Below are 27,891 nucleotides of genomic sequence, written 5' to 3'. Positions count from 1 at the left end.
GGTGGGGAGAGGATGTTTGGCAGAAGGAGGGAGGGCATGAGATGGGATGTCACCCTAATGTGCATATTGTGAGGGTATATGACACACGCCCTGGGTGAAGGGCTCTTCTACAAATGGAACTTTACACTGGAAGTGAGAATAGAATTTTTTTTTTTTTTTTTTGTAGAGACAGAGTTTCACTTTATTGCCCTCGGTAGAGTGCCGTGGCGTCACACAGCTCACAGCAACCTCCAACACCTGGGCTTAGGTGATTCTCCTGCCTCAGCATCTGGAGTAGCTGGGACTGCAGGCGCCCGCCACAGTGCCTGGCTATTTTTTGGTTGCAGTTTGGCCGGGGCTGGGTTTGAACCCGCCACCCTCGGCATATGGGGCCAGCGCCCTGCTCACTGAGCCACAGGTGCCGCCCAGAAGTGAGAATAGTATTTAACCTAAAAACTGTACCCTCATATTAATTTGAAAAAAATAAAAAATTAAAAAAAAATGAAGATGGATTGTAGATATCAAAGAGTTGGGCAAGAAATAATAGCAGGATAAAGCGGCAGTTGACTTGGGTAGTATATCTTGGCTTTAATTCCAGTCAGTTCTGCCACATTCCTGGCACACCAAACTTGCCCCAGGAACAGACAGCTTGAAAATCAGTTGGAATGGGTCTACACACTTTGGGAAAATGGCATGCTGTGTCTCTGTAGTCACCCATTCCAGGGAGCTGACAGGCTGTAGGACTGTAAGAACTGGATGTGGCCAGATGAGACTGCAAAGTTCAGTGATATGCCAGGAGAGAAACCCCTTTGTGGCATCTCCATTCTCTGGGCATGATCTATCTGTGGTGCTACACTGGCATTCCAGCCTGGCCCCTGCTTGCTGGAAGGTAGTTAATAACCTCGTATCACTCAGGCCAAGATGCAACTGAACCAAAGCCCAAGAAGAAGAAGCCTATGTCCAAGCAGTGACCAGAAGCCATGGCACCTGCCTCATCTCAATTGCTGCATTGCACAATGCCCACAGTTCAAGGTGAGAGGCTGGCCCATTGGGGCTCCCCCATGGTGCCTATGACTCAGTTGTTGCTGAAAACATGGCACAGCCCAGTGCCCGGCTGGCACATAGAAGGCACTCAGCAACTTTTTTTTTTTTTTTCGTAGAGACAGACTCTCACTTTATAGCCCTCTGTAGAGTGCCGTGGCGTCACACAGCTCACAGCAACCTCCAACTCCTGGGCTTCAGCGATTCTCTTGCCTCAGCCTCCCGAGCAGCTCGGACCACAGCTGCCCGCCACAACGCCCAGCTATTTTTTGGTTGCAGTTTGGCCGGGGCCGGGGCCGGGTTTGAACCCGCCACTCTCGGTATATGGGGCCGGCGCCTTACCTACTGAGCTACAGGCGCCGCCCAAGTTGCTCAGCAACTTTTAAATGAATAAACCTCTGGGACCCTGGGAAGTGACACAAAGGGAGGAAAGAATGCTTCTTTTTCCATGCCTTCCCTGTCACCTCAATCTCTGCCCAGACACAGCTCTGTGCAAGGGTGCAGCCAGCAGGAATAGCATGTCTGGGGCTTGGAAAAAGGAATTTCCATCACTTCCTTTTGTACCCAGAGCCTTCATCATTGTGTCTGTCGCCTCTTAGGAGTCAAAAAAAAATTTATTTTGGGCGGCACCTGTGGCTCAAGGAGTAGGGCACCAGTCCCATATGCCGGAGGTGGCGGGTTCAAACCCAGCCCCGGCCAAAAAAAAAAAAATATTTCAGCCAACATTGACCTAATAACTGTTCTAAGCCACATTGTGTATTTTCTCAAAGTTGTGACTGTAACACAAAAAGACTGCTTCTAGTACTACATACTACTAATTCTAATAATAATTGCTGCTAACACATACTGAGTACCTACCATGGACCAGGCACTGGGCTGAGCACTTTACATACATCATCTGCTGTACTCCTCATCACAGCTTTATGTGGTGGATGCTATTATTGTCTCCATTGATCAGAAGAGATTCAAACTGCAATGAAATAGAATTGAAATTCAAAACTAGTTCTGGCTCGCTACAGAATCACACTCTTATATGGTTCCCTATTATAGCATCAATCTGTTCTTTTAAAAATGTAAATCAGATAATACTATTTCTCTACTTAAAAGCTTTCAATGGCTTGTCATCACAGTATGAATAAAACCCAACTTTCTTCTTGGATGATCAAGGCCTGGAAGAAGCATACCGCTCCATCCTTGTCCCTATTTTTTTGGGGGGGACTTCCCAGCTAAACTTGTTGACTAGGTTCTGTGGCAGTAGCAGTGCTGTTTTAGATAGGTCTGGTAGGCTGAGTTGGGTGCTTACGATTTACAGTGGTGCTTCCCTTGGAAAATGCCTTCCACGTTCCAAAGAACCATCCTGAGAGCCCTGTTTATATAAGGTGGAAGCTGCCTGTGATTGTCAGTATATCCAGGGATGCTTGTTGGTCTTGATACTCTCTCCCTCTCACTTGTATTGTAAGATCCTAGAAGATTTATAGTACTCCAGGTCCCATCTAGCACCAAGAAGAATGTGATGTTCAGAAGCCAATCTAAGCCCAAATTTTCATTCTGTGACTACTGCCATTGGTGAGAATAAATATACTGCGTGTTTAGGGCAGTTATAGAAATGGAATACTTGACTGGGAAACCAATAATCTCTCTTATTCTAGCTCTCTTCTCATTAGCCAGGACACCTTAGATAAAGACAGGTGACTCTTGAACAACATGGGGTTAGAGGCACCGATGTCACCTGTAGTCAAGACTGGGTATAACTTTTGGCTACTCAAAAACTTAACTACTAATAGCCCGATGTTGACTAGAAGTCTTACCAATAAGATAAACAGTTGGAAAACTTATACTTTGTATATTGTATGTATTATATACTGTATCGTTACAATAAAGTAATGCTAGGAAAAGGAAATGTTTTAAGAAAATCATAAGGAAGAGAAAGTATATTTGTTATTCATTAAGTTGAAGTGAATCACCATAAAGGTCTTCATCCTCGGTGGCTTTACGTTGAGTAGGCTTAGGTGGAGGAGAAAGGGGGAGTTGGTTTTGCTGTCTCAGGGGTGGTAGAGGTGGAAGAGATGGAGCAGAGAGAAGGGGAGGCAGGAGAGGCAGGCACACTCTGTGTAACTTCCTGCAAAACATCTGTGTATAATTGGACTTTTGTGGTTCCAACCTGTATTGTTCAAGGGTCAACTGTACTTTCACTTCTCTAAGCCTCAAATTCCTTATTAGCCAATGCAATAATAATTTCTGCCCCTACCAGGTTGTTTTGAATATCTAACGATATGATCTATTGGATAGAGTTTTATAAAATACATACATTTGCATAACAATTATGCCTATTGCAGGGTTATTTTATTTCAGATACTGCTCTAAGCTCCTCACATGTATTATCTCCATCAATTCTCAGAAAAACCTTATGAGATTAGTATTAATAGTATCTCCATTTTACAGATGATAAAAGTGAAGCAAAGAAAGGCCAAGTAACTTGTTCACCATTACCCAACTAGTAAGTGGCATAGTCAGATTGTGAATCTAGGTGTTCTGGCTTCAGGGCCCGTAGAGTGAGCCACTTACTTATATGTAGTATATGCAAAGTATTGGGTTTTATCTGGGGATGGTGGTGGTGATATTATTCTTTTAAAAACAATCTCCCTGTTGCACTTTCCAAAGGTTATAAACATTTTCCCTCTCGCTGGAACACATACTATTTGAGTTCCTTGGCCTATTACTGGCATGCTTTCTGGCAAGGAATTCCTGCCATACCCCTATCATCTTATCTTCCCCTTCTTCAAAACCAAGAGATTCTCAGCACACACAAGATCTCATAGAACGTAATCTTTCCATTTCCAGAAAGGAGTGTGGGTACCTGGTGGTTTGGTCCCTATGTGTCTTCACAAATATTGAGCAAATACTATGTGTCAGATCTTGTTCTAGTTACCTGAGGATATAGTAGTGACCAAAACCATCAAAAAAACCTTGCCCTCTGCAACATCCCTTCTGCAACATTCTTTTTTTTTTTTTTTTTTTTTTGTCTGGGGCTGAACTTGAACCCACCACCTCCGGCATGTGGGGCCGGCACCTTACTCCGTTGAGCCACAGGCACCGCCCAACTTCTGCAACATTCTTGCGCAAAATGCATAACCTAAATCTAACCAGGAAAAAATATCTGGTAAACTCCAACTGAGGGAAATTCTATAAAATAATTGGTCTGAACTTGTCAAATTGTCGAGGTCATGAAAAACAAAGATTAAGGAGATATTGCAGGCAAGAGAAGGCTAAAGAGACACAGCAACTAAATATAATATGAGATCCTGGATTGGATTCTCAAGCAGGAAAAGGACATTAGTGGAGAACTGGGAAAATTAGAGTAGGGTCTATAGATTTATTACTAGTATGTTATCAGTGTGAAGTTCCCGGGTTCACTAATCTTACTACCGCCGTATAAGATGTTAACAATATGGAAAACTGGGTGAAGTCTATAAGTCTGTGCTATGATTACAGTTTTCCTATAGAGTTTAAAACTAGTTCATCAGAAAAAAATTAAAATATCCCTGTCGTCCTGAGGCTTATCTGCTGGGGGAGAGCAAAAGCAAGAGAGAGAGAGAGAAAGAGAGAAGGAATGAGAATAAAAAATAAATCTGGAAATTATATAGCATATTAGCAGTCAGTCAATGGGTAAATACCAAGAAGAAAAATAAAGTAGGAAAGGGTGGTAGGGAGGAACATAGGAGAAATTTAAAATAAGGTGGTCATGGAAGTCCTCACTCAGAAGATGGAATTTGAACAAAGACTTAGGAGAGGGAGAACCAGTCCAAGGGAAATGCAAAGGTCCCAAGGGTGCAGCATGCCTGCCCGATTTATGGAATAACATGAAACACCATGTGGTTAGAACAGAATGAGCAAAATCACTTTGCTTCATCCTGTGGCCTTGAAGGTAACTCAAAGAAATTGGCCACAGGGGCAAGATCAGGGAAGTCAAATAAAGGACACCAAGTAGAAGGCCTGCTGATGTCCTGTATTTCCAGCAGAGTCACCCATGACAAACACATGAAGGGAAGGAAAGAGCAGGGAAGTGAAATTGCGGAAGTCTAGAATCCCACTCCAATTTCTGTTGAGTAAAATAGATCCATATCAACCACCACGAAAAGTTTCTGAGTCTCTTTATGCCTTATTCCCCTCGGAGTATGTAATTAATGCCGAGTGTGGCCACAGCCTGTGACATCTTTCTGATTTTACAAAGTATAAAATCGTGAGAATTGTAATTAGTAGCAAAAAGGGGTGAGCTTTTTTTTTGACTAATGAGTGGAATTGATGAAAAATCTATAGCATCTTTCTAGTTTGGCTTATGTTTATGATCAAATGTCTTTGAGGTATCCAATTAGCATTATTTGGATGTTTGGGGCCTGGTCATGTGTGCACTAAATAGTATACAGGCAGTGATGCTACATGGGAAGCAGCCTCCTGGCCTGATGTACACCTGCAAAAGACAGGCCGGGTACCAGTGGGGTTTCCTGGAGGCTCCTCAGCTGGCAGCCTTGGCCGAGGATGCTTTCTCTTCCACCAACTGTTCAGAAGCAGAAGTCCACATGGGGGAGAGCCAGCCTAATGCCTGGGGAGTTTGTAGACAGCAATGGTGTTTTTGGACAATGTTGACCAATGCACACAAGAATGCTTGCCTTGTCATGATAACATTAGAAAGACTGGATGAGAGGATTTAATGGATGATATTCTGAAAGTGTAAAATATTGCTTGTGTGTAAGGTATTACTATTGTTGCTATTGTAATATATATGTTGAGGAGGTATAAAGAAAGTAGGAGACCTACAGCCACAGTGTTTTCTGGTTTCTTACTTGTTTAGTGTTATGGGAGAAGCCATTGCCCTCGTTTTAGAAACAACAGCTACCATTGTTGAGCACTTACTTACTATGGGCCAGGTACTATGGTAAATGCCTTGCATAGATTTTCTCATGTAGTTCTTGCAACAACCCCAATGAAGTACGTGTTGTTACTTATTGTACTGCTTTAAAGGTGGGGCTACTGAGGCTCAGAGATGTTCAACAGCTTACCCAAGATTATACAGAATGTGGTTAGAACCAAGATTCCATGGAGGAGATTGGCTATAGGATTCTGTGTCTTTACCTCAGCACTAACGGGCCTTTAAAATAGGACATGCAGAGCATAAGCCCTGAAAAGGCAGATTGGGATCTCCAAGAGGAAAGGCACCAGCTTTGCTCTTTGGGCTCCACACACAAGGATGGCTGTACAGGGAGACCCGCAAGCAAGTGGGGCGGCTGCAGCTTGGAGTGATGGTGGATGGGAATGGGCACTCAGGTGTTTGAGAGGGTGCTGAGGGGCTACCTGGCATCCCAACTTGAAAGACTGGGATAGAGAGAAGAGCAACAGACCAACTGTGAATTCTTTTTTGTTGTTGTTGCAGTTTTTGGCCGGGGCTGAGTTTGAACACGCCATCTCCAGTATATGGGGCCGGCACCCTACTCCTTGAGCCACAGGTGCCGCCCATCCAACTGTGATTTTTTTTTTTTTTGAGACAGATTTTCATTTTGTCACCTTGGGTAGAGTGCCTTGGCATCACAGCTCACAGCAACCACAAAGTCCTGGGCTGAAGCAATTCACTTACCTCAGCCTCCCTAGTAGCTGGGACTACAGACACCCGCCACAACTCCTGGCTATTGTTAGAAACAGGATCTCTCTCTGACTCAGACTGGTCTTGAATTTGTGAGCTGAGGCAATCCATCTGCCTCGGCCTCCCAGAGTGCTAGAATTACAGGTATGAGCCACCACACCCGGCCCTCAATTGTGAATTCTTGAAAAACCCAGAGTAGTGATCACCAACTTCACCTTGTCCTTGTGCCTGGGAGGAAACTAGAGACCTAGAACAGTGCTGAGACTTGCCCAAGGTCACACCACTCACTACAACCAGCAGCTGCAGTAGAACCCTGGTCTTCAAGCTCCTAGTTCAGTGCTCATCCTCCTGCCTCATCCCACCTAGTCCCCCAGGTCCAGTGGGCAGCCATCAGAGAAAAGGCATTTCCTTGTGACTGAAGACATTGTTTGGAGTAGTGATTCTCAGTGTGGCCCAAGCACTTGCAGTATCAACATCGCCCGAGAACCTGTTAGAAATGCCAATTCAGGGCGGCACCTGTAGCTCAAAGGAGTGGGGCGCCGGCACCATATACCAGAGGTGGTGGGTTCAAACCTGGCCCGGGCTAAAAACTGCAAAAAAAAAAAAAAAAAAAGAAGAAGAAGAAGAAGAAAGAAATGCCAATTCGCCGGTCTTTCCTTGGACCTAATGGGGCTGCAGCCCAGCAACACGTACCCTGACAAGCCCTCTAGGTGATTCTGATGCACATTCAAGTTTGAAAACCACTGGTCTGGACTGACAAGCAGAGCCCTGCAGACATCAACATGCATGCGGATCATCAACTCGCACAGCACACAAAAAGGATCATCTTCACAGGAAAGAAATGTGGAAATTACTGCAGCCCTAGAGGCACACCTGCAGAGCAGTGTCACCTTCAAACACGCATGACAGTGACAGATAGCTATAGAGACTAGGAGGGAGAGTGGAGCCAGTTCTTGTTGATCTGCACCTGCACCCGAGCTAATGTAGTTGTGCCAGCTCAGCAGTTCCCTAGAGACATGTCAGCTACTCTGCTTGGTGCTATGGAGGGTGCAGTCCTTGCCCTTGGGGAAAATGCTACCTCCTGAGTTGAGAGGGAGCTTAGCGATGACCTACTCCATTGTCCATTTTTACCACCTCCCTGGCACTTTCTCAGCTTTAGCGTCCTAGAGTTACAGTTAGAGGGAGCTCTGTTTCCTGTAGGACAGGGTGGGGCTGGGGAGGAGGAAGAAACTTATTAGGGATAGGTAACTACAATCAATTACTGCAATTACGGCTACAATGACAATTACTGGTATAAGTATTAGAGCCAATGCTGTGAGAAGAAGGAGCCAGGAGGAATGAATTTTAGCTGTGGGCTATCAGGGCAGACATCAGGGAGGAGGTGTCATTTGAGCTGGCCAAGATTTAAGCAAGCAGAGATGGTGGAGTAGGAAGGATGGTTGTTTCCAAAGAGGATATCACGAACAAAAAGACAGAAGCACCAAAATGCTTGCAACTGTTCAGGCAGGCTAAGTTAGGAGTACGGGCTCTGTGGGGAGACTGCTTAGCTTCCACTGCTGACTCCACAACTAACTGGCTGCATGACTTTGGGCAACGTATTTAACATCTCTTAGCCTCTGTTTTCTTTTTTTTTTTTTTTTGTAGAGACAGAGTCTCACTTTATCGCCCTTGGTAGAGTGCCGTGGCATCACACAGCTCACAGCAACCTCCAACTCCTAGGCTTAGGCGATTCTCTTGCCTCAGCCTCCCAAGTAGCTGGGATTATAGGCGCCCGCCACAACACCCGGCTATTTTTTTTGTTGTTGTTGCAGTTTGGCCGGGGCCGGGTTTGAACTCACCACCCTCAGCATGTGGGGCCGGCGCCCTACCCACTGAGCCACAGGCGCTGCCCTAGCCTCTGTTTTCTTACCTGAACGATGAGAGTAATATACCTTATAGTGTTGAGAAAAATAGTATATGTGATAATGACATGAAGTAGCTAACACGATGTCTGGCACACAGCACGTGCTCCGGAATATTTTTGTCAACTTTCCTACATATATAACAGCAAAGGAGGTTTTTTTTTTTTTTTTTTCTGAAACAGAGTCTCACTATGTCACCCTCAGTAGAGTGCCATGACGCCACAACTCACAGCAACTTCAAACTCTTGGACTCAAGTGATCCTCTTCTCTCAGCCTCCTGAAGAGCTGGGACTTTAGGTGCCCACCACAATGCCCAGCTATTTTTAGAGATGGAGTCTCACTCTTGCTCAGGCTGGTCTTGAACTCCTGAGCTCAAGTGATAGTCCTAGACCACCAGCAATATGACTGGCGGTAGTGGAGGGAATCTTTGGTACTAGTCTGCAGAGAAGTCTTTGAATGCAAAACTAAGGATGTGAAGCTTTTATTCCGAAGGCAGAGGATTTGCATATGGGGAAGACAGATAGGAGCAGAGTGTTGGAGAGAGAGTTAAGAAAGCACTGGATCTGAACTATGGCCATGGCAAGAGAACTCAAAGGAGATAGACACGTATCAGGTTCAGAAGAGAGAAATTTGAGTAAATGTATGTCTAGACTCCACTCCTCTTACATATAAACCTGACTTCAGGTTAACAGAGCCTGAAATGTGTGTATATATGTCTAACAAATAACTAGAAAATAAAAATCACTGGAGAAAATATTGGCTAAATTTTTGTAGGTCTAATGTGAAAGACAATTCTTTGTTAGCTTGAATAAAGCAATGTGAAATATACTCCATGAAAACATTTCCTGGCTGGTCTTTTTGAAAGAAAAATTGGAATATGTGCAATTCACACATACTTGATCAATTTAAGCACATTCTGTCTTACTGGCAGCGAACAAAATCTGTAATAAGACAAGGAGTCCTCCAAAGAAAGAGTTGATTAGAGATGGCAATAGCAGTGCACAGTGGGTCCAAATCAAAGGATTTTGCTAATGGTTGTCTAAGAATACAAGTGCCCTCCATTTGGACTTTGGAGATAACTAGAGTATTCTTTAGTTCCTAATCGGGATGAACACAATTCAAAGTGTTCTCAAGTCCTGGGTCAGAGAGAATGATCTCATTTGGCACATAATTGAGTTTTCTGTGAAGAGGAAAGATACTAACCACTCACAAATATTTTGTCATTGACTAACTGCAAAGACGCACCTGTGAAAGCAATCTATCTGAGTGGGCTAGTTCTCTCGAATATTCAAGAATATCAATATATCCTAAAAGCAAGTCGACTACTTAGGCATTTAGCAAAAAATTTTGAAGCCAAACGGTCCCGTTTCTGCTTTTGCCTTTCTTCTGAAAGATATTTACAAACACATACACATCCATATTCAACCCCCTGTAATAGACCCTTTTCAAAGAAAAGTGACTTTCTTTGGCTGTAGTGACACAGATGTTTGGGTGGGAGGGGTGCAGAGGGTGGTGGTGGCAATGCTGTTCCAATGCTTGGGAAACAGTTCTGCAGCCACCTGAGTGAATGTGATGAATTCTTTGTCAGCTCCCTCTCAGACCTGCTGGGCTTTCCCTTCATCTGCTAACAGACGGAAACAGAACAGATACATTGAAGCGGGTAAGACTGACCGGTTAGATTGACCCAAATTCTTTCAGGAAATGCAAAAGCCTGCTGGCTCATGGGATTAGCTGGCTAGTGTTTCAATCATTACCCATCTGCGCATTACCTTCTTGTCCAGGACAGCCCCTGCTTGCCATCTCAGCAGCTTGCTTTCCAAGCCAAGATAATTTCAGAACAGTCTAGTTATAAGAAAGCAATTGTCCACCCCTAGAGAAACTTCGTAGCAAGCCGGTAGAGAAATTTGGCCCTCACCTTAATTGATTTGCTGTAGCCCTTGTGTTCTTTCCCTCCACCTACCCTTGCTCTTCTGCAATTGCAGGTGGTGCTGCCAACTTGTTAGGCTTAGCTCTGTGGAGAGCACAGCACAGAGCATATACCATTTTCAAGGCTTTGTTTTTTATAAAGAAGGGCTGTGCTGAGCAGCTGTAGCAGAAATAGGATGGAAAATGAGTGTTTCGTTTTCTTTAGAGAGATGGCATCAGAACGCAGTGAGGAAAGGCCCAGGGAACCACATAGGCAGTTAATGATGTCAAGACTCAGACTAAAGCAGACACAGGGTCTAGACAAATGATCCTCGGGGCTTGCCCTGCTGACAAAAGTTGCCACCCCTATGATACAGTTCACAGGAACAAAGTATAGTATAGTAGTTCTCAGCCCTGGCTGCACATTAGGAGCTCCCGGAGAGCTCCTAAGTGAAAAAATATACAGGTACATGCACAGTCCCCTCTGAGATTCTTTTTTCTTTTCTTTCTTTCTTTCTCTCTCTCTATTTTTTTTTTTAGACTGAATCTCACTTTGTCACCCTTGGCAGAGTGCTGTGGCGTCACAGCTCACAGCAACCTCGAAGTCTTGGGCTCAAGCGATTCTCTTGCTTTAGCTGCCCAAGTAGCTGGGACTATAGGTGCCTGCCACAATGCCCGGCTATTTTTTTAGAAATGAGGTCTTGCTCTGGCTCAACCTAGTCTGGAACTCGTGAGCTCAGGGGATCCACCCACCTCTCCACCCACCTCGGCCTCCCAGAGTGCTAGGATTATTGGCGTGAGCCACCCAGCTGGGCCATTCTATCTTAATTGTTATGGAGTTAGGGCCATAGCATTGGTACTTTTTAACAGCTCTGTAGATGGAAAACAAAATTCCCATAAAGGACATTGTTGAAACAATTGGCTGCATCTGAATATGGACTATATATTAGGTAATATTATTGTTTCAATGTTAAAATTTTTGAACTTTGGCGGCTCAGTGGGTTGGGCACTGGCCCCATATACTGAGGGTGGCGGGTTCAAACTCAGCCCAGCCAAAGTGCAACAACAACAAAAATAGCCGGGTGTTGTGGTGGGCACCTGTGGTCCCAGCTACTCGAGAGGCTGAGGCAAGAGAATTGCCTAAGCCCAGGAGTTGGAGGTTGCTGTGAGCTGTGACGCCATAGCACTCTACCGAGGATAATAAAGTCTACCAAAAAAAAAAAAAATTTCTGAACTTGATCACTGCATTGTGATAATGTAAGAGGATGTCCTCCTTCTTAGGAAATACATGCTAAAGTATTTAGGGGTGAAGGGAATGATGTCTGCAATAAACTCAAGTGGATTAGGGAGAAAAAATCCCACATAGAAAGGTACAAAGGGAGGAATAAAGCAAATGTGACAAAATGCTAACATGTGGTGAATCTGGGTGAGGGATATACAGTTCTTTGTACTATTCTTAGAATTCTTCTGTTAATATAAACTTATTTCCAAATTAAAAAAAAATTTAAAAAGCTCCCCCAATGAAATAAAATATAACCAGGTTATTCTGGACCCACTGGGTTCCATACAGGGGAAATGAAGACTGCTATAGACAGGTGAGAGTGAAAGCCTTTCTGAGATAACTTCCCTATACCAGGGAGCTTATTCCACTTTAATGATTGTACATGTCTTCTGGAGATCTGGTTGGAACTCAGTTTCTGACTAATAAAGTCTGTGGCCAAGCCTGAGCTCCTTTATTTCTAATAGACTCCCGGGCGATGCTAATGCTCCATGGACCACCCTTGGAGCAGCAAAGCTTTTACTCTGAATTACCCCCACCCTAAATCTGTCAGTCAACAAGTGTTTTGGAACTGCTTACTTGAAGCGCAGCATTGTGAGAGAAACTGTACATGAAGTAGAGTGGGCATGCAGAGTTCCATAGAATGCAGCCCATAATCTTGACCCCTTGACTGGGGCAACTCCCTGTGAGCCATATAATCTGGCCCTATGGGAGCCACTCTGATCTCCAGAATAGAACAGAACACCCAACAGAATACGCCCAAAGGCCTGCAGCAAATGGAAGTGGGAATGGACTGGTTGGTCTCTTCATAAGCAGGCCCATAACACAGGCCATAGGAAAAGTTCAGCCCCTCCCAGTGGGTGGCAGTCGGAAGCCAGCTGAGGCTCTTACAGAGATTAACATCATTCTAATGAGGTGTCAGGATGCAGGCTGCCTAGGCCTGGCTGCCTCTTCCAGGCAGGGGCTCATTTATTAGAAACAGAATTCCAAAGAAGATTCCCATTTCTGTGCTGCCAATGGCATGGTTCAAGTTTGTTGCATCCCTGTAAGTGGAGCCCAAATGTCCCCTCCCTGGTGGGCCCTGTCTCCATCAGATTTTTTTTTTTTTTTTTTGAGATAGAGTCTCAAGCTATTGCCCTGGGTACAGTGTCATGGCATCATAGTTTGCAACAACCTCAAATTCTTGGACTCAAGCAATCCTCTTACCTTACTTTTTCTGTTTTTCGTAGAGATGGAGGTCTCACTCTTGCTCAGGCTGGTCTGAAACTCCTGAGCTCAAGCAATCCACACACCTTGGCCTCCCAGAGTGCTAGGATTACAGGCATGAACCACTGCACCTGGCCTTCCATCAGAATTCTCCAGGCTCTGTTTCCCACTTCCTTCCCACATGGTAGCTGCTTTCTCCTCTGCCTATAAGCTGTGATCGTGTTCTCCATGCATTGAATTAGAGGCTAGCCTGTTATTTTTATATCCCTTGTTTACATCCAAGCGGAGGCCAACTAATGTGGATGCAGAGAAGAAAGCAGCTGGACTTTACTGAGCATGTAACCCTAGAGAAAGGCTTTCGAAGACAAATGAGAAAGGCCCTGGAATTAGTTAGCCCTAATTGTGTATCCCAGCTTTACCACTTAATAGCTGTGTGAACCTGGACAAGTTACTTAACATCTCTGAGCTTTTAGACTCCTTATCTATAAATTGAGGCCAATGACAGTGCTAAATTCATAGGGTTGTGAGTATTAAAGGAGATAGAGCACACAGCAGGTACTCAATAAATGGAGCTAGTCATGCATTGGATAGGTGTTTATTTAGTTTCTCCTGCATATAGACAGTGAGTAATTCAAACCAATCTAACCATGCTTGGTAGCTGTGCAACTTGGATGAGTTACTTTGGTTTACCTCTCTGAGCTTCACTTCCATTACTCTTAAATGAGGCTGGTGCTTGTACGTAACGCACAGGATTGCTGTAAGGAATAAACGAGGTCAGGCATGTTAAATACCTGGCCGGCACACAGAAATGTGCTCAGCCAACGTGAATAATCACAATTGTTGTGGTTATTATTATTGTTAGCTCTTCTCCAAGTCCCTTGATATTATGAGATTTACTTAGCAGCCAAGCATCCTTTAGATTAGAACCATCCTTTGCAGCCTCCTCCAGTAGAACTTTCTAATCTGCACTGTCATTTCCCTGAGGGTGGAGGCCCTGTCCTTTAAACTGTTTCTGGTATCTCCATGACACCTGGCAGGGAGTAGGTGTTTGGTGCATGACGCACAGAGCTCTGTGCTGCAGGCACAGCCACCAGTGGCTTCACTGCCTGGGTTCGAGCTTTAGCATGTCCGCTTAACTTGCTGGGTGACTTTCTAGCAACTCCTGGAAGTTCTCTGAGTCTCCCTTCTCTCATCTGTAGTCAGAATGTGATGATAATTCCTACCTAAGGGGGTTGCCCTGAGAATTAATGCTGGGCACATAGTGGGAGCTTAATATGGGCTTAGCATTATTTTCGTTATTATTTGAGAAAGGTCATGCAATGAAGGGTCGCAGGAGCTATTCTGCAACATTGCACACACGAGTGGAAAGCATTGAGAGGTCAGGTTACAGGAGGGACACGAAGGGGTGTTTATTGCCCATGAAGGGTTCTTTGAACTTTGGCCAGTGTCTGCACAAAATTGTCTCCAGGATCATGCCGCTGAGAGCCCCAGAATTTTCTTTTCAATATCAAGGTAAAAGTTAGATAACAGAAAATTAACCATTTTAAAGCAAACAGTTCAGTGTCATTTAGTACATTCTCACTGCTGTGGAGCCTCTGAGTTCTCCTCATTTATTACCTCTAGACGCTGGTTATATGCAGAGGAAGACAGGGCTCATTGGTTCCTGTCATCTGTTTCATAACTCCCTGCAAACTCACTTTGTTCCTTCCTTCCTAGTGTTCATACACTTTCTCTCCACCTTCCTGTTCTTTGGGGCAATGGGGTAAATGTCTCTGACTGACATATATGTGTTTAGGGAGAGTGAGGATGGGACCCACTGGAAAGACACCAGGCCCGGAAGATGGCACTGGTAAAGAGCAAGTTGGGACTGGCAAATCCACTTCTCACCCCAGCAGGCTTGGCTTGGCACACCTGAAAGCAGGCACAGCACAGTGGCAGGTGTCCATTGTCCTTAGCCTTCTGATGGCCCCAGAAGCAACAGACAGCCTGAAATAGATTATTACCAATTATGGCCTCTAAGAGTAGTGGTCCCCTTTGTTATCACGTCTTCCATCTTTGAGCTCCTCCTTGTTAGGTGTAAATTTGTTCCCCGTATTGAAACATCTATTGTGAAATAACTTTGGTAGGTTTCAGGGCCTCACAGAGATCTACTGTATGTTTGTACCTCAGAGCAAGAGCCACATCTTAACTATTTTGAAATATAAGAAGCAGAATAGTTTATATGTATTGAATTCTTCCAGCATGCCAAGCTTTGTGCTAAATACATTACATGACTTATCTCATCTAAGAACCTTTACAATGACTCCAGGAGGTAGGCGTTATGAATATCTACTTTTTACACATAAGGAGACTGAGCCTCAGAGCTGATGACTGACTTATCCAAGGCCACATAGTGAGCAAGTGACAAAACTCGTGTTTTACAGCCCTGAGTAATATTATTTCCCCAGAATCCCATCATGGATACTTAACACAATAGGAAAACAAATGTTCGGCAAGCACAGACAGGAGCTTCCTTCATCCACTACTGGACTTCAGTGCTGGCTCATGAACTTCTTACCTCTGTGACTTTGGGAAAGTCACCTAACCCCTGTGAAACTGTTTCTTCATCTATATAACTGTAGCAATTTTCCTGCCTTGCCTTCCTTAGATTTATCAGTATAAAAGATAAAAGTATATAGGGAAAGGGCGACACCTGTGGCTCAGTGAGTAGGGTGCCAGCCCCATATATCGAGGGTGGTGGGATCGAACTCAGTCCCGGTCAAACTGCAACAAAAAAATAGCCAGGTGTTGTGGCAGGCACCTGTAGTCCCAGATACTCGGGAGGCTGAGGCAAGAGAATTGCCTAAGCCCAAGACCTGGAGGTTGCTGTGAGTTGTGACGCTACAGCACTCTACCCAGGGTAGCAAAGTGAGACTCTGTCTCTTAAAAAAAAAAAAAAAAAAAGTATATAGGGAAAGTTAAAGTTTTTGTAAAATGTGAAGTGTTATGCCAGTGTCAGGAATTGACATCATGAGTAATGACTTCCTGGAATTGTGTGGTGGCTGAAGCTCCTTGTGTGCTCTGTTATAACCCTGGAAATGTGAGTGGCTGGAGCTCCTTGGGTGCTCTGTCATAACCCTGGAAATCTTTGAGGTTTTCCAGCTAAATCAAATCCCAAGCAAGCCATTCCCATTTCTACTCTTTGTGGCTGTGTGAACACTTGGGCGCTAGCCATATTCTCTGAACTGTCCATTTGCATCTTTAAAGTGTCATTGGAACAGCACTGGGAAAATCATTGGCATTGGGGATATCAGAGGGCTGAGTAAATCCAATGAAAGTTTTATAAGATGTCCCCATGATCATATTACTGTACACAGCTATGATTTAATAAAAATAAAAAAAAAGGAAAAAAAAAGATGTCTCCAGTTTTTTGGGCAGCACCTGTGGCTTAGTTGGTAGGGTGCCGGCCCCATATACCGAGGGTGGCGGGTTCAAACCCGGCCCCGGCCAAACTGCAACAACAAAAAAAAATAGCCAGGTGTTGTGGCGGGCGCCTGTAGTCCCAGCTGCTTGGGAGGCTGAGGCAAGAGAATCCCTTAAGCCCAGGAGTTGGAGGTTGCTGTGAGCTGTGTGATGCCATGGCACTCTATGGAGGGCCATAAAGTGAAACTCGGTCTCTACAAAAAAAAAAAAAAAAAGATGTCTCCAGTTTTTGAAAAATCACATCCTACCTATCACAGAAGTTGTGGTACAGATAAACTTCAGATAGTATACTTGAATATGACTTGCACAGTGCCTGTCTCCTAGTAAGTACTCAAAGGATGGTGGGTTTTTTTGTGTTGTTGGGTTGTTCTTCTTGTGAGGGTGGGCAGGGTGCCAAAGGGGAGGGAGGCAGCAGCAAGGGGCAAGGGATTTGGGCAGTCGGGACTACTTTGCCATGGGGCTTGCCAATTTCCTGAATCCTCAAAATAGAGGCATGCTTTTGAAACATAGCTGCCTCTTTCTCACACTGGAGAGTTTTATGCACAGGGCTGTGTCTGTAGGTTATTTCTATTTCCCAGAAATGTTGGGAAAAGGCAGAGGGAATGAAGTCCAGTTAAAGGCCTTCTTGTTCCACCATCCTTCACCTCCCCGACATGCGAATGATTTAGCAGCAAAGCAGACAAGAGTCTCTGAGCAAGAAATATCCCAATGTACACATGGGGGACAGGGGAGCAGAAAGGCCAGACAAGTGGGGGAGAGGAGCAGTCTTGAAAGTCCCATGTAAAGTTCTTTTAAAAAATTGTTACTTTTTATTTCAGTAGATTTAGGGGGTACAAGTGTTTTTTGTTACATGGATGTTACTATGTTGAAGTCAGGTCTTTTAGCATACCCATCACTGGAAGAGTGTACATTGTATCCAAAAGGTAATTTTTTATTCTCTCTCCTGTTCTTCGTTTCCAGTGTCCATTACACTACTTTATGACTGTGTATACCCATTGTTTAGCTCCCACTTATAAATGAGATAAAAAATATTGAATGTTTCCACAAAGTATACATGGTCCACGTGTTCCTTGGCATCACTGAAATAATGCAGAGGAATGAATAAAATGAATTCCTCATCCTCTGCAAAGTAAGTAATATTAACAGCCTGGGTCAGAATCTTCCCATAGCCTTCTTTGTGCACATGCAAATGTATGTGGGCAGGTAACACATCTGTCAGGGAATTTTGTTGTTTGTATTAGAATGGCATTGTTATGCATGTTTCCCTGCAGCTTGGCTTTTGCACTTGACAGTGCATCACAGACACATCCGTAGTTGTAGATCTGCCTCATCTTTTCAAATGGCTGCATAATAGTCTATAGTATGAGTATACCAGAATTTATTTAACAATGCATCTATTGATGAGCATTTTTTTTTTTTTTGAGACAGAATCTCAGTAGCCCTGGGGTTGAGTACCCTGGTGTTATAGTTCATAGCAACCTCAAACTCTTGGCTCAAGTGATTCTCTTGCCTCAGCCTCCCAAGTAGCTGGGACTACAGGTGCCCACTGCAATGCCTGGCTAATTTTTTTTAGAGATGGGGTCTCACACTTGCTCAGGCTGGTCTCAAACTCCTGAGCTCAAGCAATCCACCCACCTCGGTCACCCAGAGTGCTAGGACAACAGGTGTGAGCCACTGCACCCAGCTTATTGATGAGCATTTAGGATGTTTACACTTTGTAGTCCTTCTCCTAAGAAAGGAGAACATCCTCATTCATCCAAATATGTCTAACAGTGTTGGTGGGAAAGACTACTGGTTCAAAGGCTTTTAATTTACCTATGACAAAATTGCTTGGCTGATACTCATAAATAACATTCTGATCCCTTCCTCTTTTTTTTTTTTTATTGTTGTTGTTGAGATCCTGGAATCATAGTTCACAGAAACCTCAAACTCTTGGGCTTGAGCAATCCTCTTCCCTCAGCCTCCCTAGTAGCTGGGACTACAGGCACCTGCCTCAATGCCCAGTTAGTTTTTGTATTTTTATTTTTACTACAGACAGGGTATAACACTTGCTGAGGCTGATCTCAAACTCCTAAGCTCAAGCAATCCACCCACCTTGGCCTCTCAGAGTGCTAGGATTACAGGTGTGAGCCACTGCACCTGGTCCTGATTCCTTCCTCTTATCAAAAAGTTTGCTATTGATATGTTAAGAAGATTTCTTTTTTTTTTTGTAGAGACAGAGTCTCACTTTATGGCCCTCGGTAGAGTGCCGTGGCCTCACACAGCTCACAGCAACCTCCAACTCCTGGGCTTAAGCAATTCTCTTGCCTCAGCCTCCCGAGTAGCTGGGACTACAGGCGCCCACCACAGCACCCGGCTATTTTTTTTTTTTTGGTTGCAGTTTGACCCGGGGCCGGGTTTGAACCCACCACCCTCAGTATATGGGGCTGGCGCCCTAAGGACTGAGCCACAGGCACCGCCCATATGTTAAGAAGATTTCATTTGCCTTCCCATTAATTAATCTATAGTCCCATAGTATAGGACTGTTGTAAAGAATGAGCATCAAGGATGTGAATTCCTCTTCAGTGGGATCCCAGAAAGAGGTAGGTTGTAATTTCTCAAACTGGACCAAATTCTCCTGATGCCTTCCTTTATTAATCCAGTGTAATTATTATTCTACCTTTTCTAACCATGATTACCCTAGGCCCAATCATGAAAAACAGAAAGAAAATATATTTTGTTGGCAGCAAACATGTTATGGTTCTCTCTCAGATAAAGTTCCTTTTGCAAGTCGGTACAAAACGACTTAGAAAGACTGAAATAGTAAGGTGAATGTTAGTTAACAGAAAATGAGGAACATCAATCTGCTTTACTAAATGAATTTTTTTTGTAAAGTATTGCTGAGTGGTGCAATACTTTAAGCATCAAGGACATGGTGGGGACATGGGTGTTTACTGTAAAATTCTGTCACATTTGTAAATCACAATGTTACGATGTTCACATGTGATTTGATTTATAAATATTCTGGTCACATAACACTTTCCAGGCAAATAAGATCTGTATCAAGGTACTTTGTCACATGCGTGGCACTTTATGATTTTTCAAAACACTTTCACAATCCATTTCCTCCCCTACAGCATCTTTGTATGACAAGAATCACTCTTCTCATTTGACAACAGAGATAATTAGGCTTGGAGAGGTAAACATTCGTCAAAAGTCACATACATAGGGCGGCACCTGTGGCTCAGGGCGCCGGCCCCATATAGCAGAGGTGGCAGGTTCAAACCCAGCCCCTGCCAAAAAAAAAAAAAAAAGTCACATACATAATTAGCAATAGAGCTAAACCTTGAATTTGGGATTCCTTGTCCAACATTCTTTCCACTTGGGGAAGAAGGTGTAACATGAGATCCTAATTCCATTTCTCATTAGGCATCTGCTTGAGTCTCACTTGGCCTAACCGGATTTCTCTTTTGCTTCTAGGCATGTGGATCCATGCTTTTTTCCATGGCTAATTTAACATTGATTCAACACCAGTAATGTGCTAGGTGATCTAGAGACCATTGAATTAAATCTGGTTGCTGCCCTATAGTTCCCAATCTCATTCATTGAAGCCCAATGTAAAATAGTTATTGCTCTGCACAGATAGTACAGACTTATAAGAAAAGGTCTCCTCGGCTCAGCACCTGTGGGTTTGAACCCAGCCTGGGCCTGCTAAACAACAATGACAACTACAACCAAAAAATAGCCAGGCATTGTGGCGGGTGCCTGTAGTCCCAGCTACTTGGGAGACTGAGGCAAGAGAATTGCTTAAGCCCAAGAGTTTGAGTTTGCTGTGAGCTGTGATGCCATGGCACTCTACCAAGGGTGATATAGTGACACTGTGTCTCAAACAAATAAACAAACCAAAAATGTAACAGAACTGGTCTCCTCTCTAAGCTTGTTTCTCACCATTTTTCCTTAGGACTCCCAAGAGAATTTCTTCTGATAGGCATGTCCCATAACTGGTTTCTGAGTAGCTCTAAAAAACAGCACCTTATTTTGCCCAACTTATTGTTGAAGAAGAATGCATAAATTTGTTTTTCCTTTCAGAATAACACATAGAAGCCAGCTTTTTTTTCCCTGAGAAGTCAGAAGTACAGTTCACCCAACATGTAATGACTTGAGGCACAATGGAATGGTCTCTATGGCCCTAAAATGGCCCTAAAATGGCCATGGTCAAGGAGATGGTCAATGTAGGGAAGTAGTCTACTATAGAGGTTCTACTACATTCTTAGGGAATTTTTCTTTTTTTGTTTTTCCTTGAGCTGTAATTTATTTTTTATTTATTTATTTTTTATTGTTAGGGATTCATTGAGGGTACAAAGAACCAGATTACATTGATTGCTTGTGTTAAAGACCCTCTTATAATGGTGTTCTGCCCCCCCAAAGGTAACCCATCCTCCCATGACCCCCACACCCCCTCCCTCCTTCCCTCTCTCATCTCTCCTTATCCCCTACCTCCCCACCCCCCCACCATGTGCTAGGTCATTAATTGTCCTCATATCAGAATTGAATACATAGGACTCTTGTTTCTCCATTCTTGTGATGCTTTGCTAAGAATATTGTGTTCCACTTCCAACCAGGTTAACATGAAAGATGCAATGTGTCTGTGTTTTTTAGTGGCTGAATAGTATTCCATGGTATACATATACCACAGCTTGTTAATCCATTCCTAAGTTGCTGGGCATTTAGGTAGTTTCCACATTCTATTCTTTTCTTTTCTTTCTTTTCTTTTTTTCATTTTTTTTTTTTTTATTTAGACAGAGACTTACTCTGTTGCCTTGGGTAGAGTGCGGTGGCATTGTCATAGCTCACAGCAACCTTAAACTCTTGGGCTCAAGTGATACTCTTGTCTCAGCCTCCCGAGTAGCTGGGACTACAAGCAACCCCCACAACATCCAGATAGGTTTTTTTTTTTTTTTCTATTTTTAGTAGAGACGGGATCTTGCTCTTGCTCAGGCTGGTCTTGAACTCCTAAGCTCAAGTGATCCTCCTGCCTCAGCCTCCCATAGCGCTAGGATTACAGCGGTGAGCCATTGGGCCTGCCCCCTAGTGGTGTGATTTTCAAAGTCCGTTTGTTCATTTGTTTGCTCTTGGGTTTCTAATCAGCAGAGGGACCCTTTTGTCAAATAAAATTCTAGGATCACATAGTTAGATCCCCAGTGTAAAGCGGATATAAGTAGACATGCTTTAAAAGAACTGTAGACACACTATAGTTAAAGTTAGAAGTTAGGGCCCAGAGCCTCTGTGCTTTCTCATCCCCTTGTTCCTGGAAGAATTCTTAGGCCTCAGGGAACGCACTGTAAAGGCCTTTGACCTACTTATATGATTCCAACACCTTGGCTTAGAGTTCAAGAATGCACTACCCTGGCCTTAATCTGCCTTTCCCGTTGCACTTGCAGTTCTCTCTAAACTTTCCTTCAGCAGTTTGGTCTACTCTCTGTCTCCCCGCAACACAACGGGGGCATTCCTTACTCTTTCTCTCCCATTCCTTACTCTTTCCCTTCACACATGCTGTGCCTTCAATCCTCAAATGCCCTGTATAAATTATATGCACCTTTCAAAGACAAGCTATAGTCCTACTTACTTCCAGGAAATCTTCCCTGGCTCCCTTGTTTCACAGAGACTTGCTTCCTGAACAAGAAAAGAGATAGAGCAATTCAACAAACACATTCCTATCAACTCTGTTGTTATGTCCTTCTTCTAGCTAGTTAATCCTTATGGTGTGATCATTAAATGTGGGGCCTGATTCCCTGGTTTGTAACCTGCTTCTGCTACTTGCTAGCTGTGAGACTCTGGGGAAGTTATTATGCCTCAAGTCCCTCGTCTGTAAAATGGGGACAGTAATAGTAATTATCTCAAAAGGTTATGTAAAGATTAAGTTATATCAAGCTCCTGGCCCAGTATTTGCCATTAGTAAGTAGTTGGTAGATATTAGTTGTTGTGGGCGGCGCCTGTAGCTCAGTGGATAGGGCGCCGGCCACACACACTGAAGCTGGGGGGTTCGAACCCAGCCCAGGCCAGCTAAAACAACAATGACAACTGAAACAAACAAAAAAAAATAGCTGGGCACTGTGGCGGGCACCTGTAGTCCCAGCTACTTAGGAGGCTGAGGCAAGAGAATCACTTAAGCCCAGGACTCTGAGGTTGCTGTGAGCTATGACACCACAGCACTCTTCCCAGGGAGACAGCTTGAGACTCTGTCTCAAAAAAAAAAAAGAAAAATAGTTGTTGTTAGAATAGCCCAGATATGAGGTGATGTGAAGTTCTAAGCGAAGGCAGAGGCAGTGGGGTGCCCACTGATGGCAGAGTTGTTGGGTGATCCAGAGGTAGGGAATTGTGTACTGAGTAATATAAAGAGACTAGTACATAACCAATGGAGGGTGAAACAGGTTGCTTCATTATCAGGTGGGAAGGAAGTGCCTTGAGATGTGGTTCCCCTAAGGTCCCTATCAGCAGGGTTCAGTTCCCACAGAGCCTGCACTCAGTAATCATGAGCCATTGCTAGTCAATTTGAAATTGGGACCATCCTCAGGATGAAGCGTCTCTATTTTCATATGTACTCTTTTAGTATCCTTAGCAGTTTTTTTTATTGTGGCAAAAAGCACATGACATACAATTTAACATCTTTACCATTTTTTAAATGTACAGTTCAGTAGTGTTAACTATATGAACAGTGTTGTGCAACAGATCTCTGGAACTTTTCATCTTGCAAAATTGAAACTCTCTACCTATTGAAAAATAACTCCTCTTTCCCCCTCCCACCGCTCTCTGGCATCTACTATTCTGCTTTCTCAGAGTTTGCGTTAGATACCTCATCTAATTGGAATCGTGTAGTATTTGTCTTTTTGTGACTGGCTTGTTTCATTCAGCATAATGTCCTCCAGGTTTATCCATGTTGTAGTGTGTGACAGAATTTCTTTATTTTTTTTATGGATGAATAATAGTCCATTGTGTGTATATGACACATTTTCTTTATCCATTCATCTGTTAATGTACAAGTGGGTTGCTTCCACCTTTTGGCTATCATAAATACGCTGCTATGATCATGGGTGTACAAATACCTCCTCAAGATCCTCTTCTCAATACTTTTGGATAGATATCCAGATGTAGGGGTGCTGTATTATATGGAAGTACTATTTTTCTTTCTTAGCTTTTCAAGGAACCTCCATACTCTTTTCCTTGGTGGCTGTACGATTTTATATTCCTACTAGCAATGCATGAGAGTTCCAATTCCTCCCATCTTTGCAAGCACTTGTTTTCTTTTCGATAATGGCCATCCTAATCGGTGCGAATGGTATCTCACTGTAGTTTTGTTTGGCGTTTCCTTAATGATTAATAGAGTATCTTTTCATTTGCTTTTTAGCCATTTGCATATTTTCTTTGGACAAATGTCTGTTTAAATCCAGTGCCTATTTTTTAATCCGGTTATTTGTTTTTTTGTTGTTGTTGCTGAGTTGTAGGAGTTCTTTGTATACTCTGGATGTTAAGCCCTTATTAGACATATGCTTTACATATATTTTTCTTCATTCAATGGGTTGCCCTTTCACTCTTTTTTTTTTGGCCGGGGCTGGGTTTGAACCCGCCACCTCCGGCATATGGGGCTGGTGCCCTACTCCTTTGAGCCACAGGCACCGTCCTGCCCTTTCCCTCTTGATTGTTTCTTTTGCTGCATTTTTAAATTTGATGTAGTCATATTTGTCTATTTTTGATCCTTAATATTTTTTAATATGCACAAACCCCATCTTCCCAATGAGATTCAAAGAGGGTGCGATTTCTCTTACATTGCATGCTGTGCTGTGCTCTGTGCTGGACACATAGTAGGTACTCAGAAATGTGGCTGACCAAGCCCTTGAATCTCCAAAGGCACATCAACCCATTATCAGCCATGAATACCTTAGCAACATTTTTTCCCAGTTAACAGGGAGCTAAAAAATATATATATATTTGGCAATTTGCAATTGAGCTAAAAGACAGAAATAGGTTGGAGGGGTGAATATAGAGCATGAGACCCTGTCAGGAAGGAAAGATTCTATAGCAGCAGGTAGGAACATTGTGCCAGGCGGAGGGTCAGCTTCCTATAAATGCTAGCTGGTACCATTATGTGTGCAGGAGCTGCCTGTGCCAAAGAGAGGGAGTATTACGATAACTGAGTGGAAATATGGAAAAGTCAAAAGAGAAACTTTGATAGTTTCCCTGCTTAAAAGTATATGCATGTGTGTGTGTGTGTGTGTGAGTGTGTGTGAGCACTCACACATACTTGAGTGTCAAGGGAGAGGTCATAAGATCCAAATTAGCTTCATGACTAGGAAGAGAGTAATTAGCTGTTTTCATGCTTTCTGAAAGCAACCAATACTGCATGGAAATGTTGTATCCCAATTGTGGGGTCCGTGCGTTACTCATCTCATGAATGTGTCATCAGTGCTTGGTCAATAGTGGTTGCTGAGTATACAGTTGTGGAAGTAAAAAAGGAAGGGACAGAAGAAGGAATAATTGTAAGATGATTAAAGCATCTCCCCCAGTAACACTTGGAGATTAATAGGATTTTCTGACTTCTTCCTTTATTTTAAAATCGATGCTACCTTTGGAGCTCACAATGCTAAATAGTGAAAACTCAACAAGGATAGTGGTCCCTGCCTTTGGCTAGAAGAAATCACAAGGGATGTGGAGAGAAGGGAACCCTTTTACACTGCTCGTGGGATTGTACATTAATGCAGCCTCTGGGGAAACAAGTATGGAGAATCCCCAAAGAGCTAAAGACCTTCCATTTGATTCCACAATCTCATTACTAGGTATCTACCCAGAAGAAAAAAAAATCATATTATCACAAGGACACTTGCACTAGAATGTTTATTGCAGCTTGATTCACAATTGCCAAATTGTGGAAGCAACTCAAGTGCCCATCAACACATGAATGGATTAATAAACTGTGGATGTATACCATGAAATGCTATTCAGCCATAAAAAAAAAATGGAGACTTTACATCTTTTGTGTTTATGTACCTGGAGTTGAAGCACATTCTTCTTAGTAAAGTATCACAAGAATGGAAAAACAAGTGTCTAATATACTCAATACTGATATGAAACCAATAGATCAACAACTACACACCCAAATGAGAGAAAAACACAAGAATATTCAAGTGGGGATAGGGGGTAGAAGGAAAAAGGGAGTAAAGAGAGTGTTGGTAAGTTCTTACCTAATGTGCACAATGTAAGGGTATACAGCGTATCCCCGGATGAAAGGCTCAACTATAACTTGAACTTTACCTTAGAAATGAAAGCAATGTAACCTAATCATTTGTACACTCATGTTAATCTGAAATAATAAAAAAATTAAAAATTTAAAAAATAAATAAATAATAAAATAACAAATTAAAAATATAAAAAATAATAAAAGAAATCACAAGGGAAATTAGAAAATATCTTGACACAGATAAAAAGACAACATACAAAAATGTATGGGATGCAGTGAAAGCAGCACTGTTTATAGCTGTAAATACATTAAAAAAGAAGAAATTTCTTACATCAACAACCTAGGAACTACAAAGAGAAGAACAAACTCAACTGAAAGCTAGCAAAAGAAAGGACATAATAAAATTTATAGAAGAGATCAATAAAATAGAAAATAGAAAAACAATAGAGAAAAATCAACAAAACCAAAAGTTGATTTTTTGAAAAGAGCAACAAAATTGGCAAACCTTTACCTAGATTGACAAAGAAAAAAGAAGTCTCACATAACTAAAATAAAAAAAAATGAAAGAAGCAACATTATCAAAAATTTTACAGAAATTAAAAGGATTGATTATAAGAGAGTCTAATAAACAACTTTATGCCAAATAAACAAATTTGACAACCTAGATGAAATAGACAAATTTCTGGAAACACATAAGCTGCCAATACTGAATCATTAAGAAATAGATGGCTGGGTGTGGTAGCTCATGGCTGAAATGCTAACACTCTGGGAGACTGAGGCAGGAGGATAACTTAAGGCCAGGAGTTCAAGACCAGCCTGGGCAAGAGTGAGACCATGTCTCTACCAAAAATAGAAAAATTAGCCAAGTTCGATGGATCTATGGATAGAATTCAGTGGGTCTATGAATGTGGATGGGACAAAATACATTTGTTTTAGTACTAATCTCTAACTGACATTTAGCTTTTTCTTCAATTATGAATGTAGGCAATAAATGAAAGTAGTTTTAGCAGTAGTTGTGATTTCATCACCAATAAAAATTGCAGATATTTTCCTATAATGTTACAGCTGTTGCCAGTTTCTTGAGATATCATTTGTGTGGATCACTACTTCAAAGTTACAGGAGTTATGAGACTGGATGCTGGTATTTGTTTAATATGTTGATTAAGAATCACATATGTGACCACAGCAGAGATTTTTTTATAATATACTTATTTCAGTGTTGTTGGTTTCCTTGGTAATATTCTATGTTTAATTTTATACATTTAAGGGCAGTGTTGTGAGAGGGATCCATAGGTTTCATCAGACTTCAGTAAGGGCCATAGCACAAAAACAGTTAAAAGGCCCTACTGTGCATTTTTAATAATCTCTGTTTCTAGAAAGTAAGGAGTAACACATTTTGTATTTATTGTGGCCACCATATTGGCAGCTTTTATTCAGAAACTTTCCCAAACTTGTAAACATTTATGTCAATGCCTTTGAAGACCATTAAATGTGGGTTGTATTTATGTAACTACAAGCAAAAAAGGAATATTATGTGAACATTATGTGAAAACTGGTTTTCAGCCAACCCTGATTCTTTAGGGCACCAGGCCTCTGGGTATAAGATAATCCATTTATTGCTCTTCTTGTTGACACTGTTCCTGTTATTTGTGGGCACAGTCAGAAATTGAGATTTGGGGCGCTCATAGTATTACATTTAACCATTCTTATTCCCTGGATGCTCCTATGAACAATGTACTCGTGTAGATCAAATGAAGATAATTAAAAACATAGGTTTGCATCCAATGCTGAGCACAGACTAAGCAGGCACTCAGACACTTGTTAGAGAAGAAAGAAGCCTGGACGACTTGGAAATTTTATTTGATGGGGAGAATCTCATTCCATTTCCCTTTCTCCTGATTACTGAAGTGAAAGAAGGGGGAAAATTGGCTTAATTGTCAAGGAAATGAAGTAGTTTGGTTCAGCTCCCTGGTAACTCAGGCCATAATGAGGTAGGTTCTTAATGAGCCAGGTCTTCCTCCTTGTCCTCTTCTTAAAGGGCTCTTCATGGGCTCATTGTCAGTTTCTGTGTCCAATGTTCACACACTTGTCTTCGTTCCCCTCATTACTAACCCACAGGAAGGTACGCTTGTGCACATACATCAGTGAATAACTTACACTGAGAATCTCAGATGTGCTATACATACGTTCCATTGTGACTTGATTTATTATCACCACATTTAGATATGCTGGCTCTAAATCATCTCAGTTCAGTAGAGCTCACAAATTCACA

General features: G+C 42.6%; 1 protein-coding gene across 1 annotated transcript in view; it reads left to right on the top strand.

Annotated features, from left to right (window-relative positions):
• Positions 1-27,891, top strand: part of PAK3 (p21 (RAC1) activated kinase 3) — a 290,487-nt gene that overhangs the window by 56,032 nt on the left and 206,564 nt on the right. The window lies entirely within an intron of this gene.

The sequence above is a fragment of the Nycticebus coucang genome, chromosome X, assembly GCF_027406575.1.
Source record: "Nycticebus coucang isolate mNycCou1 chromosome X, mNycCou1.pri, whole genome shotgun sequence".
Lineage (NCBI taxonomy): Eukaryota > Metazoa > Chordata > Mammalia > Primates > Lorisidae > Nycticebus > Nycticebus coucang.
This window is presented reverse-complemented; position numbering and strand designations above follow the sequence as displayed.